Raw genomic sequence first — 19,950 nt, forward strand, 5'->3', positions numbered from 1 at the left:
AGGCTCACATGAGAGGTCTGCCAGGCACAACCACAGTTCAACACCAACCCTGTGCAGACACCGGAGGAAGGCCTCTGACGAGCAAGAAGAGAGCAAGCCAAGCGGAGAGGAGGCATAGCTGCCATCTTCCTAAGGATGAGTAGTTTTTACCTTTTCTTCAAACTCAGGAGCTGTTGTTTCAGTGACACCAGTCAGCCGACTTCCAGTCAGGGTGACCTGAGTGACTCCTGTTGAGAAATCAGACACGAAGGAGTAAGAGATGTGTTGAGATCGGCTATCTGTCCTGTCTCCCACCCATGCTGAGAAGACAGACACATGCTCACTCCTCCAACTGCCAGGTGAAGGATGGACAGTCAACCGCCGTACCCGAGAGACAGCCCAAGCTGGTGCGCCTCCTACGAGCACCCCCAGCAGACTGCTGAGTTTGTTCCCAGCATTCCCGGGAGTCCTCGCAATCTTCTGCCAACTTAAACTGGTGAGAGCATCCCTATTTCCTGTAGCCAGCAGTCGCTATTGTAAAACAAGACCCAGGCTGATCCAGGAAAGGGACCAGAGAATGACAGTGAAGAAACAGTGGCCTCTTGATAGTTTTTTTTTATTATTTTTTAAATTTCATTTCACATTCCAACCACAATTCTCCCCCCTCACCCCTCTTCCTGCCCTCCCCCATAGTGGCTTCTAAAATAAAGACTTGGGGAAAAGAAAAGAGGAGTAATGGCATGGGTCTCACCACTGGACCAAAAGTATTCAAGGAAGAAAATGTAGGGACCCAGAGTGCAGAGCTAAAATATAAATCCTAAAATCCAGAGTCACAAGACATTAGGACGGAGGCCCAGACTGCAGGGGAAAGGGCAAGACCTGTAAACCACCAAAGAGTTTCCCTGGACACAGAGCTGGGAGCATCATCCCTCGGGGCCTCACACAGGTTCAGCTGCAAAACTAAAGCAATTGGTTTTAAATGTCCACACCACATGTGAACAGAAACCTGGAGACACATCACCCTGCCGCTAACATGCACTCCCCTCCTCAAACACTCATCCTGGCTGACCTCAGAAACTCCCAGGAAGCTTTCGGTCTTAGAAATGAACGGAAAAAGGACTTGGAGACACAGAAGAACAGGACATCATTTCAAAACGACGGCCACTGGTTCCTTTGCAAACTCATACCCAGCCTTAGCTGCAGACACTTTCGTATCTCCATGACAGCAGGGGCAGGTCTGAGCCTTCTGGAAGGCTGCTCACCGTACTCTGACTGAGAAACTGGGAAGCTGAAGCCACAGATTCCATTTGCCAAAGTCTACGGCAGGGAACGGGTCTGACACAGAATAAAACTAGACCATCGAGAATATCCATGGTAGACTTTTGTGTGAGGTAAAAAACAAAAAGAGCTCTTGCCAACAAAAGGAAAATATTGGATAAGTAAGTGTGGTGGGTTCGTAAATAAAATTTTATTAAGCTATTAAAATAAAAAAACATTTTATGCAGAATTTTTAACAAAAATAACTGCAATTCTTAAGTAAGCAAGGCACTCCCCTAAGCATATATTGTATATGTTCTCTCTCTCTCTCTCTCTCTCTCTCTCTCTCTCACACACACACACACAACAACAACAACAACAACGGTTCTACCAACTCAGGAATGCGGTATTTTATTTCAACCTCATGATCAGAAAATGAGTGGCTGAGAATCATTTCTGAGTGGCTGAGAATCACGATACTGGCTCACGGTCATCTGGCCTGTAGGAGGGGGCTGCGGGATCTGGACCCACACAGTACAGCCTCAGAGCCCCTCTGAAGCACTGCAGACTGACAAGAGCCCTGTTCAGAAAGCTGTGACTGTAACCTTGCATGGACAATTCAGCAGATACCAACAACCTTGAGTTCAAGCCAGGATGGACTCGAGGCCAACAGAGGCTGCAGAGCGAGTGTAACCCAGGCTGAGAATCTTAGTGATAGATAGCCTACTCAAAACTGGAGAAACTTTTTTTCTGGAATTTTTGTTTGTTTGTTCACTTTAAAAAGCAATCTGGGACACAGCTCCAAAACAGAGTGCTGGCCTAAGGCCCTGGGTGTGGACTCATCCTAGTACTGCAAAACAAAACAAAACAAAAGCAATAATCTGAATAAGACCTGACTGCCACAGCTGACGGAAGCAGAGGGCCAAGAATAAGCCGCCTATAGCCAGCTGAGGGGTCAGTCCTGCCTGCACCTTGATTTGGGACTCTGGTCTCTTGCAACTCAAGGAAACAGGCGCTGTTTACAGCCACTCCATACATAGGAAGCCATTGCAGCAGGTACAAGAAACCCACGCAAACACCTATACTGTGCTGCAGCCAACACAGGAGAGAACACTCATGCCTTAAGCAATAAAAGCAAATCAAAATTTATATACAATGATCTTAATTATGCATATAAAATACACACAAATACAACAAAATGTTTTTAGTGATTGTCCCTGAATAGAAACATGTTCAGCATTATGCTTTTTTATGTTTTTCCAGTTTCTATAATTAACGTGAATTATTTTCACAAAGAGAAAGGTTTCTTAATTAACAATTCATAGTATTTCTTCAAATCTAATTCAAACACAAAGACTAAAAATCAAGAGGTCCAAAATTCCCTGATAATCATCTTAATTCAATCTCAAGCCACCACCTGAAGAAAACCGCCAACTGAGGCCTACCACACTGTTAGGGAACTCCCCCAGCCCTCACTTTCTCATAGACTGTGTTGGGAGCAGAGAATGGCATGTTTTCCTCCATCTGGTGCTGGGGACAGCCGGGTCAGCCCAAAGTCTGCGATCATGTGCCATGAACGGAGAGTACCAGTGAAGGTAAATGTTTAATTTCTCTGCAGGTAACGTTCCAGAAGGAGACATGAAACAGCACCCTAGTCTCCTCGCCCCGTCCTGACTCTTGTCACAAGGCTCCTGTGCAGTCCCAACAGCCAAAGCCAGCCTCACTGTACCTACACCTGTGCTTTGATCAGACAGACTCGCAGGGCGTATTAGCGTTTCCCCCAATGTGTGGGCAGTACCGGACCAAAACAGACAGCAGGATGTGTCTTTCTGATCTGCATTTCTCACAGGAAGGTAAAACAGAGAGTAGCTGGTTCTCTCTAGCTGAGGCCACACCAGGTTCAGAGAACACACCTTATATGTTATCTGATTTCAGACCTTGGGGGGCAGAGCAGGGAGGGAAACACTGAGGAAAGCAGAGGGTACCTGTAAGAGTCCATCCTACAGTCCAGGTTTCCCTAAGTACATTTCTGAACTGTTTGATTAGCTCGTCAATGGATACATGGGTACATCACCTATAATGTCCCACATGTCAAAAAGGCAAATTCAACACGCTGCCATGGAGGCTGACTCAGGATGGCATACGGCTGACAGCATTGTTATCTGGATCACAAGGATACTGGTAGCAGTAGCCAGAGAAGGACCCACGGGCAAGGGAGAGCGCTACAGGGCAGCTGGGGACAAGTGATCTAGTATGGTATACCTCTTAGGAAGCGGCCCCCACCTGCAATGTCAGTGACTAGCCAACACGCGTTGGTGTCTCCTACCCAGCCCTCCACTTCCCACGGCACCAGTACCTAGTGATGTCTACACCTACGGGCTCACCCAAGAACAAACACAGGCAATTTTCCATCTGTTATAACAGAAAGGCTGGGACTGAGTGACTGTTCTCCAGGACTGGAGTTCACAACCACCTGGACTCCAGCTCTGAGATATCCAATGTCCTCTTCTGGCCCACATGCTCAGACACACATAAATAAAAATAAAATAAATCTTTTTAAAAAGGGAAAGGCCAGAGTACATGATTATTAGGAGGAAGACATGGTACTTTCTCATACAGCCCAGGTCCACTTGCCTGGGGATGGTGCTGCTCATAGCAGGCTGGCTCTTCCCGCATCAATAGAGACCCCCCCATCCCACCTCCACAGAAATGCCCACAGGGCAATCAGACACAGGTAGGGGTAATTCCTCAACTGAGGCTCTCCCTTTCCAGGTGTGTAGAGTTGTCAACCAAGATGAACCTCACAGAACAAATGACCACCAGGTGACCCCGAAACAGGACAAACGCAGAGCCTTGAGACAACAGAAAATTCCAGCCACTCTTCTTACTGATGTCCTGGAAATTCTGGAAATTGTTATTTTCATTAGGAATGTGCAGCTGGGATGGAGCAACACTTTCAAAAGCGCAGGAATAGGAATTCCCATCCAAAGCCCACATAAAGGTTGGGAGCCACTCGGCCACCTGTGAGCCCAGTACTTAAAAAGGAAAGGCTCCAGAACAAACTAGTCAGCTAAATTACCTGGAATTGGGGAGCTCCAGGCTCAGCAAGAGACTTCACCTAAGGAGAAAGAGTACAGAGTCATTGAGGAAAATACCCAGCACCGACTTCAAGCCTCCACATTAGCACATTCACACACGCATGCACACACGGACACACAAACATGACCATGTATACAGAGGTGTGCAAACACATGCAAGCGCCACACATACAAAGAATGTCTAGATACTATGAAGCCTGGTTATTATTGTTTTATCTAACTTAATATTCTGAAGTCATTTCTACTATATAAAAGTTTCTAGACATGGTCTGTCTACATGAAAGGTATTCAGATGGCTTTGCTGGGGAAAGGCCTTGAAAACACAAGGACACAGCTTGGACCCCAGAACTCAAGTACAAGGCTGGGTACGCTGGCAATATGAGCAGCATACATATACAGATTCCAAGGAACGTGTGGGCCAGCCTGACCTCTGCAGCCACGTTCCAGTCAATGACAAATGTCTCAGACAGAAGGCAAAAGGTACCTGAAGACCAAAAGTCAAGGCCATCCTCAGACTCGCGCTGTAAGCACAGCCCTCTGCCATATACATTCATGTTAAAATAGGAGCGGCGGGCTACGTTCCGGCACCCGGCCGCCCGCACGGCTAGCTTTACCCGAAATAATTACACGGAAACTGTATTCTTTTAAACACTGCTTAGCCCATTTCTATCTAGCCTCTTCTAGGCTAATTCTCACATATTAACTTAGCCCATTTCTAATCATCTTCATAGCACCGCTAGGTGCGCTTACCAGGAGGATTCTAGCCTACGTCCATCCTGGGTCTGAGCTTCATCACATGTGCCCAGGAGAGAAGAGCCTGGCATCTCTGCTCCAGAGAGCAGAGCTGACAGTCTGAGCTCACTTCCTCTTCCTCCCAGCATTCTGTTCTGTTTACTCCTCCCACCTATGTTTTAACCTATGAGGGCCAGCCAAACAGTTTATTTTTTTAACCAATGACCTTCCTCCATCACATACACACACACACACACACACACACACACACACACACATTCACACAACACTCAGATTCTCTCTCACACATTCTCCCTCACACACACTCATGTTCTCTCATACATAAACACATGGTGTGGGAGAATTGTCTGTATTCTGTCAATCATGTTTTAAATAAACACTGATTGGCCAGGCAGGAAGTATAGGTGGGTCAACCAGAGAGGAAGTAGAGGTGGAGCAAGAAGAACAGGAGTATTCTGGGAAGCAGGAAGATCCCTCCGAACTCCTGCCCAGACTCCAAAGAAGCAACATGTGATCTGCCCCACTGTGAAAGGTACTGAGCCACATGGCTAACATAGATCAGAATAATGGGTTAATATAAGCTACAAGAGCTAATAAGAAGACTGAGCTAATGGGCCAATCAGTTTTATAACTTATGGAGATCTCTGTGTGATTTTCTTTGGGGCTTGCTGGCTGTGGGATACTGGGCAGGACAAAAACCCCAACGAGCAGGCCCCTCATGTTACAAACACACACACACACCCTATTCAAGAAAACCTCTCTAATTTTAGGACTTAGAAGAGTCCTAAACCCAAGCACTAGTCTGGTGTCGCAGGGGTCAGAGAATGGAGGAATGGAGGTTAATACTGTGGTGGCACTCGGAACTGATCTTCCAAGAGGCCAGAGAAGGGGGAGTGCTACCACAAGTGCCACTGCAGACTGGTCTCTAAGCAAGGCAAACAAAAGCACTCTGCGCGCTACAGACAAATGATCTAAGGACAAATACGATGGGAAGTCACAATGCAGGGCCCCGAAGACCCATTATTACATCCTAAAAAATGAAACACAAATTTCTACAAAAGAGCAGAAATGGGGAGATAGTAAAATTTAATGGTGGAAGAAGAAAGAAGAAAAGCCAGAGCTTATAAAGCAGACTTGTATACAAATAAAATCCTGCAAAGTGAAGGAAATCATGGCAACAAATGCAGGGCTTTAAATCTCTGAAGATGCCAAAATCAAGATGCATTTCAGGCAAGTCTGGAAAATAAAATTACAGGGGCCAGCAAAGAACAGCAAATTGAAGAGCAAAGAGGAAAAAGAAAGCACCCAGCTGCAATCCCAACTCTCGAGGCCGAGCAGTGGGGCAGCTGAGAACTAGGCTAGCCTGGGCTACAGACAGATGATAGGAGGTATATCAGTATGTACATAGTCAGACAGACAGGAAGATAAGGCAGTGAGGAGAGGACAATGGTCTCTGCTGGCAGAGCTTGAGTGTGGGCTGCAGCCAATCTCCATACACTGCACCCCACTGCTGGAGAAGGGAGGGAGAGCAGAGAGAGTCAGGTCCAGCTGACCTCCTGAGCAAGCATATGCCCTGGAAAATATCTGCTTACTCCAACCTGGACCGAGCGCTGCAAATTCACTCACTCAACTTACACAGCGATCTGCTAAATCACAAAAGTTCTGGATGGAAAACAATGGCAAATTGTTCAAGCTCATGGGTCCTCAGTTTCCTCTTCTGCACAATGAGGGGCCCACCATCTTTTCCAGGATGGTGGGCAGAGACACCACAGAAGGGTGGCACTGTGAGCCTGGGTCTGGGACAGAGCGGGCGCTCCACAAGCAAGATTATCAGAGATTATCTGATATTATCAGAGCAGCTCTACTTCAGAGCCAAAGCAGAATCTAGGGTTTTCCAGTCAATACCTGCTGAGGGCTCCCGAGGCCAGCTGTCAGAGTCTGAAAATTCACTCACATATTAGATGTGGAGAAGGAATTTGAATGGGTTTGGCCAGGATCACGCATGTCTAGCTGAAGAGATCTGTCCTTGACCAAGGCCTGGGTCTACGTAGCCTCTTTGGTGCCAGGCAGCCTGCATCACAGAGGTACTCTGCCCAGCAGGAAACCCAAGGCAGGAAAGGTTAAAGAAACAGCTGGCTTCCTGGACAACAGGATGGTTAATCCCATGGACCGTTCATACCCTGTTCCCTCCCCTGGGTCAGGATCACCTAGAGGTCAGCTGCCAGCTATTGCCAGCCCTGGCTTATGGAGCACAAGAATGTTCCCTGTTCACTTTCTTGTGTGTGTGTGTGTGTGTGTGAGTGTGTGTGTGTGTGTGTATGCACATGTGTGTGCGTACATCTGTGTGCAGAGGCCAGTGGTGAACCTCAGGTGTCTTCTTTAGTCTCCACCTTGTTTTTTCATGCATAATGTCTTATTTTCCATCCAGACTTTACCACAGAGATTTGCCTTTTTTATGTTGGTACCAGAATTCAAATTCAAGCCTTCATGATTGCTAGGCAAGCGCTTCACCACCTGAGCCATCCCCCAGATCTGAACTGCTCTCTTGATCTAAGGTCTAGGACTTTAGACCCCAGCAGAATGGAAAGCTCACCCACTGGGTGTGGGTCAGCAGATCAGCATTCACTTGGAGTAGATGTTGGGAGTTCAGTAAATAAACAGATAAAATCTAAAAGATTTTGACCTAGTCTATGTAATAAAGATAGCCAATTAAATGTATCCCAAAAAGGTCAGGCACAAAGAAGACTAAAGACCATTTTGACAGACATGATCAATTTGATTCTTCCCTTTTCTTTGCCTCCCCCAGATAATGGAACAGTCAGTATCTCCTTGGCATGCCAGGTGCTGTCTTCAGTGCCTTTGGACAGGTCTTAAGTGAGCAGGAAACTTTCTTTATGGCTGTTCTAAGCACAGCCAACTAGTAAAGGTCATGAAGAGACCTAAGTCTGAGGTGACCAGGTTTATCAAGGTGCTGAGAGACCAATGAGTAAGAAGATTGATAGTCAACAGAGAGGAGCTGGGAAAGCAGCAGAGACCAGAGACAGGGGGCCTTGTGACCACCCAGATTTCATACTCTGAAGTGAACAAGCTCTGAGAGGTTTCCCTGAAGGAAGGCACTGCTCTTTCTGTATAAGAAAGTGTGGCTGTACAGGGCTCTATCACACAGAACCATTCCAGCTTTTACTCAGTGGCCACATGTAAGTAGGACACTTTACACGCAGGAACACGCACATGCTCACAAACACACAAGGCCTCCCTGGAATGCTAGCGTTACCTGGGTCCCTAGGCCAGCTCCACAAGCTCCTGGGACTGTTTTCATCAAATGGAAAGCAGTAGGAACAACATTGGCACCACTCTCTAGAATGTCGCTGGGGACAGATAAATCAGTGCATACGAAGCCCTTGCCAGTGTAAGCCACGGTTATGAAACCACTGCCACACACGAGTCTCACCAACTACGTCTGTCTGACTACATGCAGAACCTCCAACATTTCCATTCTGCCCTTTTCTTCCTGTGTCTTTGAAAAGCTGATTTCAGAATCTAGTAACAAGGACAATGACCTAATCTTAAGAGATGTTGGCTTCAAGTCAGGGGATGAGTGAAGGCAGCAAAGCCCACAGGACTTGGTGGGCATTGGGTCACTAGTGAGGGACAGGAAAGGGCAAAGACCCTCTGAAGTGTCTGGAGCTGGGGTGTAACATGAGGCTGGGGATTTCAGAAGACGGAGCAGTTTCAGCCTGTGGGATCAGGAGACTGTATACTTCCTCCCACACCACTGTCACCCTGCAAAGAATGGCACCCAGCAGCAAGAGGCCAATTTTAACAATGACTAATTGATTAGGTCCTAAATATTACATTCAGATTCACAATTTCTAGACTCATGGCCTTATGTTGTTCCTGAAGCCACCATTTCTACAGCAGCGATTGCGTCTGTCACACATTCCCGCACAGCTAAGGACTTAGGCCACCTCCTACTGCCATCCTCAGTCATCCCCATGGCACAGGTGACACACAGACACCAGAACAATGCAGCTGAGGAAAAGTCATGCCAGCACCCAAACTGAAGCTATTTAACTCCAAGGCCAAATCCGCACGCAATTATTCTGAAATCTCGGGACCATTATCCTTGTCGCAGAGACACAGAAGACACCCTGTCTGACTTGAAGACGGCACTCTCTGCTCCCCAGGACACAATTAACTCAGAAAAGGCCTTCTTCGGGCACAGAAGAGGCCATCCTTTTTCAAGAGCCATTCATTTGTTTCCTGTAGATACATAGGTCAGGTCAAGCAATTCTGGGATTACAACTTGAAAGATTAACTGTGCTCACCGCACATTTTGTTTAGAATATTAATAATATTCAGGATAGTAGATTCATTAATGCCAGGCACTTAATAAAATAATCATCTCCTGTTAGAGTCACTAAGAAAAAGGCAAGTCTAGGGAGTCGTCAAAGGTCACAGAGTCCACAACTCTTAAGTGTGTGAGTCCCAAAAGAAAAAGGTTCTGTTCATCCGGGACAAAGGAAAGGATGTAGCTGAGGGGGATAAACTAGTGAAATCTGTACACTCCCTGATAAAGCTTGCTCCCTATTGAACTCTTCTCTACATCAGATCTAACCTGCAGACACTAGACCGGCAAGCACTGATGGTAAGCAGCAAGCATCCCAGCAGACGACACTAACTGCAGCTGGGGTACTGGGAGAAAACAGGACAAGAAAGGAGAGGCTCAAGGGACTCATGTGCCGACAAACAATATCCCAAAACTAGAAAGCCTACTCCACCAGTGTGGACAGAACATGAAGAAACAAAGCTATTTCTTTACCCATAAGAGTAGCCTCCGCCCTCCCACCTTACTCCACTAAGGACCAAGAAGACCTTCCCCAGGCCTTACTAAGCTGCAGGGTCCACCAGGGCTGGACGGCAGGGGTAGGAGTGGGGATATGAATATGGCTGAACGTGTCCTGTATGTGTAAGAGAGAAAGAAAGGGTGTGTGGGTGAGTGAGTTTCTATCTTGTGTAAGAGAGAGAAAGGGAAGAGGGAGGGAGGGAGGGAAGAAGGAGAGAGGGAGGGAAGAAGGAGAGAGGGAGGGAGGGAGGGAGGGAGGGAGGGAGGGAGGGAGGGAGGGAGGGAGGGTACAGCCTGATCTCCACATGGGGATACAGACAGATGTCTGTTGAGCACTGCAGCATGCCCGGCACTTCCCATCCCTCCCTCTCCCGACAACCTTAATGGGACACACCAATGTGAGGCCTTCTTTAAACTTGCTGAGAGGACAAAGATCACTTCCCTGATGAATCTGCCCATGGCACAGAGCGACAAACCAGGATCCCAGCCTTGCCAACCAACTCCACACTTACTTCTGTCCCCTCACTGAAGAGCCCCACCCAAGCTGTATGAGGTCATTATAGAATCTCACCTTCACGGAGACAGGTCTAGCTGCCTATCTGATTTTTTTCAGCTGAGGTAAGGCAAAGACACTGTTCACTGATAGTGGGAATATAACCCAGTATAGCCATTAAGGGAATAAGTATGAAGGTGTCTTAGTTATTGTTCTATTGCAGTGAAGAGGCACCATGACCATAAAGAAGCATTTAATTGGAGGCTTACAGTTTCAGAGGTTTAGTCCATCACCATCGTGGTGGGGAGGATGCCAGCAGACAGGCATGGCAGCTGAGAGCTCACATCTGATCCACAGGCAGAGAGAGAACGAGACGGGGCCTGGCGTGGGCTTCTGAAACCTCAAAGTTCACATAGGTCCTCCAAGAAGGCCGTACTCACTCCAACAAGGCCACACCTTCTAATCCTTCCCAGAGAGTTCCTCTAACAAGGGACCAGCTATTCAAACAAATGAGGCCATGGGGGAATTCTCTTTCAAACCACCACAGGATGTTTCTCAAAAAATAAAAATAGAGCTATTACATGGTCCAACAAAAGCACTCTGGGCATAGACCCCAAGAGCTCAGCTGGATTTTAAGCAGCAAAATGTCACCTAAGCCATAACTTCACCAGGAGCCACAAAGCTGGCTCTGGGACATTTCAACCAAAGGAAACTAGCAAGGGACAAGCACAGGCTGCAGACAGGGACAGCATCTGGGGTTGGGTTGTATTCATCCTCTGCCCACATTCTTGTTCTTGGTAAAGCCACATTTGCCTTTGGGATGGTATGAACCCAGGACCCATCTGCAGTCTTTAAAGCCTATCTCTGCTGCATCTCTTCAGAGGTCGGGCCCTTATGAAAGACTGGGTCAAAATGAGGCCATGGAAAAGACAAGCAAGCATGGGAACCCGTGCAGAGCACACTGACACCCTCGAGGGTTCTTCGTCTCTCAGCAGCTTTCGCGAGGTTTGTGGTCACCAGTGATTATAAGGGCGACAGCAAGGTGGGAACGCAGGGACGGTACCAAAAGAGCATGCAGTGCGCCTTTGAGTTAGAACAACACTGCTGAGTGACTTCAAAAGAGAAGACTGACATTTCTGATAGAAGCAAGCAACTAATGTGGCAGGGACAGCTGGCCAATCAGGTAAGAGGCAGGGGAGCTGGCAGCATTCACCACACAGGTGTTCGGTAAGGCAGGAAATGGGACAAAAACAACTCAATTAATTCACTGTGCATTCTTGTCCAGCAGAGTCGGGAGATAAGCCTGAGACATCAATGGAGGGCCAGAGACTCACTCTGCAAATGCTGGGGTTGACGAAGAAGCACATGTATATAAAATTATACAAAACTGACTCCAGCAACCTCTTCCCAACTGGAAGCCCTGAGCAAACAAAAAAAGAAAGCAAGGGGCTGTGGATCACAACGCCACTCCTTTCTAATCAGGGGTTCTTCCCAGGAAGCGGTGGGGACGGGGATACAAATGCACAAGGAAAAAGAGAGGAAAGATGTAAAAGCCAACAGCAAGGCAATGGGATCACCCTCATTTGTAACCTCCCCTAGGTGTGAGACTCAGCCAAGCTGAGACTTGACACAAACACAGCAGGCAAGCCAAGCGGCAGAACATGCTAGCAAAAAGCAGGTGCAGGAGGTGTTGCCACAGCCAGGAAAAGGGAAAGACACCGTAAATTAAATTGAGGTAAGAAAAAACAAAAAACAAAAAGCAAGGATGATCAGGGCCAACATATGACAGAGCAGCTACGAGTCCTTACTGGAAAGGGGACCCCCAGTGCTGCAGCCAACACCATACCGCTCTACCTAAAGCGAGCAAGACACAGGCAGTGAAAAGCAGAATGTCTGAGTCAGCAAGGACCCACAGCAAGTGGACAACACCCTTGTTTTACAACAACGAAGCTCACGAGGGTGATAAACTGACAACATGGCCACTCCATGATACGGTCAAGGGGAAGATTGTTATTGTCGATATGAGGGAGATCTACCAGAGCACAGAGAGAAAGCAGTAGACTGGACATAGGCAGCAGGCTGGGCCTGGCCAGGAGAGAAACAGGAGCAGAGAGGGGAGGTAAAAGACACAGACAGAGACCAAGAAAGCGTACAGCCAAAACAGCAGGGTTAGAAGGAGAAGGAGAGGTTGGTGAAGGGAAGCCCGTGAGCTGGAACAGTTTAGGGGTACAGGGTGAAAAGAGCCAGGAAGCCAGCGTGAGCTCTAAAAGATGTGATGCTGTGGGAGCCTGGAGACCAGCACACACTTGGCATGCTAACAGTCACCACTAAAGCCATTTGTCCCTCCTGCCAGTGATAAGGGAAAAGAAGCCTCTGGTAGAGGGGAACCATTTTCACAAGTTCCTGAGGAATGCTAACTTTTGTCTGACTGCCACAATCTGAGGAAATAGAGTCTCCTTTGGACCTGACAGGGAGCTGGGGAGATCACTCAAAGGTTCAAACACTTGCCACCAAGTGTGGCCAGAGTTCAGATCTCCAGCACCCATGGAAATGCCAGCGGGGTGTGGTGGCCCACAAGCTGGCCAGCAAGACCAGCCGTATCAGAGCCCTGCCCTGCCTCAGTAAGGTTGAAGACTGATCAGGGATGACTTCCAGCATCAATCCTGGGCTTCCACAGTCATGAACCCCATATGTATACTCTCTCTCTCTCTCTCTCTCTCTCTCTCTCTCTCTCTCTCTCTCTCTCACACACACACACACACACACACACACACACACACACACACACACACTCACACATGCAAGTGGAAAAAGGAAAAGCACTGAGGTACTCACCCAAATCACAGAACGGGAGCCAGAGTCAGCCTGGCTGAAAGTCTGCAGGCTTAACCATTAGGCTTGACTCTAAAGACACTATGTTGCTAGCCAGCGGCGAGGAACAGATTCTATTTCAAATAAACTAGGAGGTAGAAACTGTCTGTCATTGGCTAATTCTCAACATGAACCACTGTTGCCTCTTCCAGCACCAAAAGAAGGAAAGGGGGAAAAAAGAAAAGAAAAGCCCACTTGTAGAGATAAAGGGAGGAAGAGTTCATGACACTCCGGCCTAAGGGACAGAATCGAACAGATTCAGACTCAAAAACAAGAGCTGATGTTAAAACTCAGCACAGACACCCTCCACAAACTGTGTGGGAGGATGTGTGGGTGGCCAGTCATGGCCTTGCTTCGCTGCAGGGCTGCTAAGGCCAGAGAAGAACCTCAGAACCCTGTGTTTGCCGGACCAGAGAGTCCACTAAAACCGTCACTGACCTGGATACAAAGCCACCAGGTTCCCTTAAACTGCTACACTGTTTCAGAAAATAAAAAGTGCCTGCTGTCCCAAGCTGCTTCATCAGCTCCTCCAACTCCAGCGAAGTCCCACTTCCCCATCTAGGGAAGTATAAAACCAGGAAATTTCTTAACTACACACCTGTTCTACTGCAACAGCCACAATCAAGCCACAGGTGAAGTTCCCAGTTCAGTTCAAAGTTCAAGAAGGGGCCTCTTATGGGGAGCACGGCTCCAGCTGCACCTTGACCCCAAAGTGAGTCACATCGTCTTTCTCAATCCTAAACACAAAACCAAGAGCAGCAGGTAGTGCTTGCAGATGCTAGGCTCTGGGCCAGCTCATGTCAGCTCCAGTATCTCTGAGGTAGGCATGTTTTCATACCCAGCTTCAGGATGGAGGGGGCATCCAAAGTCACATAAGAATTCATTCCCGTGTTTCTCAAGCTGCACAGTCCAAGCTTCTGTCACACATTCATCTCTGCAGCAGAATGAAGACACCACCCTTTGCCCTGGAGGCATCGACCAATGAGTCCATAAGGAAAGCTGACAGTAGATAGATCCGTCTACATGGGACATCATGTTGAAGGACCAGAGTGCAGGGGGACCAGGAAGCAAAATGCCCCAGGGAAAGAGGGAAATGCAGGCAATCTAGGGAAGAACTGATTTTTGGGAAAGAAGAAAACAGAAGCATCCTGTGGCAAAGTGAGTGTGATGTGGCTCCCCCTTTCCAGTGGCATCCATACAATCATCCCTGGCTTCAGGATGCATCTTCAGACAGACAAAGGGAGCTCAGATCACACCCCTTCCTGTACGCACTGACCCATCTGAAGTCCAAATTCACATATTTGAGGTGGTATTTTCCTGATCCCCGCCATCTTCCTGTTTTCTTTATTCATAAAGCTAAGGCAAGACCCCCTTTATGATCCCTTGTGGGAACACCGTTTGGCACACTGACCTGCACATTTCTCCAGCTGTTCTTCCAGCTGTAGTGGAAGCCACGGGCATGCTCCCTGACAGGCACACAGGTAAGTGGTAGCTGATGGACACAGGACAGGGTCTAGGGAGTCCAAGGAAGGACTTCTGACCCTGAGACTCCCAGCCCTTTGTCCCACTGCAGAGCTATCAGTAGAAGACCAAGCTTGCAAGCAGTCTCATGTCTGATGAATTCAGACTCGACAGTCAGCACCTCCACCCCATCTCACCAAGACCAATACTAAAGGAAAGAACCCTCGTGTGACTTTCTGTTCATGAACACGACCAGAATTTGAGGCCTCTCTGCCCTACAGGGTTATGAGTTCCTTGAAATAATGAGAATAACTCAAGAACACATGGCAAATACATACAGCACTGGAATCCTGAAGACTAAACACCGAGGTGGTTTCCTGGCTCCCTGTACTTGTCTACACTCGAGTTTATGAACACTAAAGGAGGGAGGGTGGGTTGGGGGGAGAGTTCTCACTAGACAGCAAGAGCTGCACACAAAGTGTTCTGAGAGGTGGCTGAGGGGCTTTCAGAGTGAGCTCATGATGATTACTTAGTAAGCGACCGTGTTCAAAGGGCAGGTAACCAACACTCATGTTCTAAAGACTGTTTCTAAGCAGTTTTGCCTGGCATGTTAGCTCATATCTGTAATTCTAGCACTCAGGAGACTGAGGCAGAAGGATCACCATGAGTTCAGGGCCAGCCTGGGCTACAGAGTAAGAACCTGTGTCGAAGAATAAATAAACTGAGGCTGGCAGGATGAACAAGCAGTCAAGAGCACTGGATGCTCTTCCCAAGGACCAGGGTTTGAGTCCCAGCACCCACATGACAGCTTACAACTGTCTGCTACTCCAGTTCCAGGGATGCCCTCTCCTGGCCTCTGCACACACTGCACACGTGTGACACACAGACACAATGGCGGGCAAAACAGTCATACTCATAAAATAAAATAAAATAAAAAGCACTTTAAGATAAAATAAAAATGAATTAGTCAGTTCTCCCTTGTCACTTCACCCTTCAAGTCCTGGTCTGGGCATTTCTAAAGCCGTGTGGTTACCATGGTTTCCTTAGGTTTTTGGCAGCTGAAACCAAGACCCCAAACCAGAAAGAACAGGTATTCCAGTCTTACTCTATCATGGTGATAAACACCATGACCAGAAAGAACAAGTATTCCAGTCTGCACTCTATCGTGGTGATAAACACCATGACCAGAAAGAACAGGTATTCCAGTCTGACTCTATCGTGGTGACAAACACCATGACCAGAAAGAACAGGTATTCCAGTCTGACTCTATCGTGGTGACAAACACCATGACCAGAAAGAACAGGTATTCCAGTCTGACTCTATCGAGGTGACAAACACCATGACCAAAAGCAGCCTAAAGGGAAGGTTTACTTTACCTTCTAGGTTATAGTCTGTCATCCAGGGAACCCAAGGCAGAAACTCAAGCAGATGCTACGGAGGAACAGGCCAGACCTCCTGCCTAGGGAGGGCACTGCAGGCTAACCAGATGAAGGAGATTCTTCTGATGAGCTTCCTTCTTCCCAGGTATGTCAAGTGGACCCCAATATTATCCACTACAAACAAGACAACCGGCCCTCAAATCAGGGCTCTCTATAGGGTCTCCCTGCAAAGGTCTAGAGAGCAGATCACTCCCACTCTCCTTGGGGAAAGGAGAGGGTCTCAGGGCTCAGCTAGCAGAGCAAAACTGATGCTCTCTCTATCATAAGCTGGCATAAAACTAAAGACAAACAGCAGCCCATGAGTCGGGTTCTATGGTTCATCTGTGTCTCACCATAGCTTCCTAGATAGGTATTACTGGAAATGTAGATGGACACAGAGAGGAAAAGAAATAGTGGCCAGCCCCTATTTACAAAGCCAGGAAACGCTGGGAGGTGACGGCTGCTCCTGATGGAGAGGCTTGCAGGTCCCAACAAGCCCCAGGCGGCTTCTGAGGAGGCGCTTCATTGACAACACAAGTTGATTTTAAACAGACACCTCTTCAGACTGTTTTTTTAGGAAAAACTTTTAGGAGAACCCTTTTCTAACAACTGTTACTTTGCTTCAGTAGGATCCGCTCATAGCTGACTTGTTATGTGCTGAACCTAAAAAAATATTTTAGAAGAAACTACAGCATAAAGAAAGCATGCTATCTAAGTGCCAGGTTGCCATAACATGCATCTGTAAATGGAGACGGACGATGGTGACCCTGAGGGATGTTGGCTAAGCCAATCCCTGGGCAGACCACCTCCAGGTTCTAATAAGACAATCATCAACCTGGAATAGCAATGTCCCCTTCAGGACTGCCACCAGCTTTGAGGACAAAGCTAGAGAGCAAGATGAAGCACTCAACCACCTCTACACTCAGACTTGCTCCTCAAACCACAGGCAGGAAGGCGAAGGAAGGAAGGCAGGAAGGCAGGCGGGAGGGCAGGAAAGACTAACAGTCTGGTGAACAGCTAGAGTACACACTGGGCTAGTGGAAGGCAATGATGTCAACACCTGAACAGTGCAGGGGTCTTAACCAACATCGCCCACACTCAGGAGGCTTGGGTGAAGACACCTAGCAAGGCAAAAGAAAAGTCACTGAAGGGTGAAAAAGCCACAGCCTCACACTAGCTCCAGGGAACTCCTCCTCCGCCCTGCATCCTGATGGAGGTGGGTCTTGTGTCTTATCTGTTGCTTTCATTGGTTAACTAATAAAGAAAACTGCTTGGCCTGATAGGACAGAAAATTAGGTAGGTGGAGTAGACAAAACAGAATGCTGGGAGAAAGAAGCTGAGTCAGGCAGTCGCCATGATTCTCCTCTCTGAGGCAGACGTAGGTTAAGAATCTCCCTGGTAAGCCGCCAGCTTGTGATATGACACAGAATATTAGAAATGGGTTAGATCAATATGTAAGAGCTAGCCAATAAGAGGCTAGAACTAATGGGCCAAGCAGTATTTAAAAGAATACAGTTTCCGTGTAATTATTTCGGATAAAGCTAGCTGGGAGGCGGGAAGCAGCCCAACGCTCCTACTACAACAGCATCCAAGTCGCCAATACCCACAGCCATTCTTCCTTCAAAAAGAGGCCAGAGCAGCCCACACAGCCTCAACCAAGCACTCACCCCACATGGGGGTATCAAAACCAGCAGTGTACAAAAGGCTAGACTCCGGCCAGCAGCACTGTGTGGGGTCTTTGACCCTACCATTTCCGCCTCACTTTCCAAGGTGGCTGTGAGGATTTTGTGAGAACTTCAGAAAAAGCTCAGCACACAGCAAGTCAACAACAAACAAAAAATCTTTACAGAAATAAACCTGATTTCTCAGAAGGTGAGTTCATGCAGTTAGTGAGAATCAAGGGATTCCAGCAAACTTAGGAAAAGTGGGGTAGGAAGATCCCACCCAACACCTGGCCTCTGAAAGGGTTCCACAGTCTCTCTGCTACCGCTCCCCAGAAGGCCTGGGGAGTCATAGTGTCTCCTGTTCCAGCATCTTCACACTTTACAGAGATACCCTGAAATGAAGCAGAGAGCTTGTGGCCAGTCTCCTGAGTGAATGAGGCCAGCCGGATTTGCTCTGGAAATTAAACATCCATGGAAGGTAGCCAAACTCGTTCAAAACATGTATCCGTGACCTACTTAGTCGTCCAGTACCAAACCAGTCTCAAAGCAGAAACCAAGCAGATAGTGAGATGGGGCCTCTAGCTTCAGCAGAGCCCTGCTCAGACCATCCTGTGTCACATGAGGCACGCAGCAGAGAAGGCTCCAAAGCAAGCTCAAGGTGCTGAGACAGGCGGGCACCCACTACAGGCCACCGAGTGAACAGCTGCTGAAAAGCAGAGTGGCGAAGGCATGCCAACGGCTTGTGCCCTCTGATTCTCCAGCAAAGCACTTCTGCCTACGCAGACCAAGGGTCACTGGTCTTCTGCCAGAGCCTGTTCATGCCACTGAAGCCTTCACCGTCCTATGACTTCCCTCATGAAACCAGGGCTTCTGTGAGAGCTACCCCATCTTCCCCCGGTATCCTTCAGTATCTTGCACACAGTGGGTCTACCAAGGTGAACACAAATACACACACATAGCAACATAGCACAACTTCCAGCCACTCCCTCAAAGGGTTAGAGAACAAAACAAGTCTGGGTTTCAAATAAGCCAGCCAGAGAGCAGCACTAGCACTTAGAAGCCCTCGGGACCTCTAAATGACAGCTCCCTTCAGCAGGGAAGGTGAGTCTTGTAGAGCGGATCTAAGGACTCGGCGGGGTGAAGTGCGGAGCATTTGGCACCGGGTACACAATACTGAGTACACAGAGGAATAGTCCCCCTCACCAGCTAAGCAAGGGTAGAGGGAGCCTGCCGGCGGCAAGGCAGAGTAAAACCAACCTTTCAGATCCAACGTCCTCCTCCCTCTCTGGGCTCAGCCCCCTCCCCAACATCCCCAACAGGAGAGCAGTCTCAAAATAAAATAAGGGAGGGGGAGGGAGGGAGGGAAGGAAGGAGGGAGAGAAGAAACAAGACCAAGCATGAAGACTGAAACGTGGACCTTCGAACTCCAAGTTCAAAGCTTGCTCTCTGCATCACCCAGACTCACTGGGCTCACATATCTAAGTGCCAGGCACTCTTCTGCCCCAGGCCACTCTGTCCTTCTACAGAGAGAATCCCAGCAGGCAGTCTATATGCGTCCACCTTCTCAGTAACAAGCACAATAGCCACCAGCTTCAATACCACAAAGTCAGGCTGACCAGCACAGCCCTAACCAATACACATCCCCACTGCTGGAGGTCTCAAGAGAAACAAGCACAAGTGAACAACTTTGTACAGCCAGTGTGGGGTAAGCATATGATAAGACACAGGGACCCCCACAGCCACAAACCAGAGCACCCAGTAGGTAGCTATCAGTGCTGCATTAAGGGTGGTCTCTGGAACGTACGCTGGGACCCTCATCAATAACTCTGCTCAAGTCTCAGCCTCCGCAGATATAGAATGGTAAGTTGAGGAAAGGATCTAACAGCAGAGATACAGCCCTGAACTGTACACATGAAAACAGTTTAAGAGGCCAGGAGTAGAAGGCTGGAAAGATGGCCTAGGGGTTAAGAGTACACCTTACTCTTCCAGAGGACTTGCATTCAGTTCCCAACACTCCCATCTGGTAGCTTACAACCACCTATAACTCCAGCTCCAGGGAGTCTGAAAGTTGTGTACACACACATAGATAAAAATAAATAAGAGTCTAGGA

At 48.0% G+C, this 19,950-nt stretch overlaps 1 long non-coding RNA gene across 1 annotated transcript in view; it reads right to left on the bottom strand.

Annotated features, from left to right (window-relative positions):
* Positions 1 to 13,887, bottom strand: part of LOC142846359 (uncharacterized) — a 38,511-nt gene extending 24,624 nt beyond the window's left edge. The window contains exons 1-3 of the long non-coding RNA XR_012910063.1: positions 13,732 to 13,887; positions 4,316 to 4,348; positions 151 to 227 (exon numbers count right to left, since the gene is read on the bottom strand). This is a non-coding gene — a long non-coding RNA (uncharacterized LOC142846359). The remainder of the gene's footprint in view (positions 1 to 150; positions 228 to 4,315; positions 4,349 to 13,731) is intronic.
* Positions 13,888 to 19,950: the final 6,063 nt, after the last annotated feature.

This window comes from Microtus pennsylvanicus, chromosome 3, assembly GCF_037038515.1.
Source record: "Microtus pennsylvanicus isolate mMicPen1 chromosome 3, mMicPen1.hap1, whole genome shotgun sequence".
In the NCBI taxonomy this organism is placed as follows: Eukaryota; Metazoa; Chordata; class Mammalia; order Rodentia; family Cricetidae; genus Microtus; species Microtus pennsylvanicus.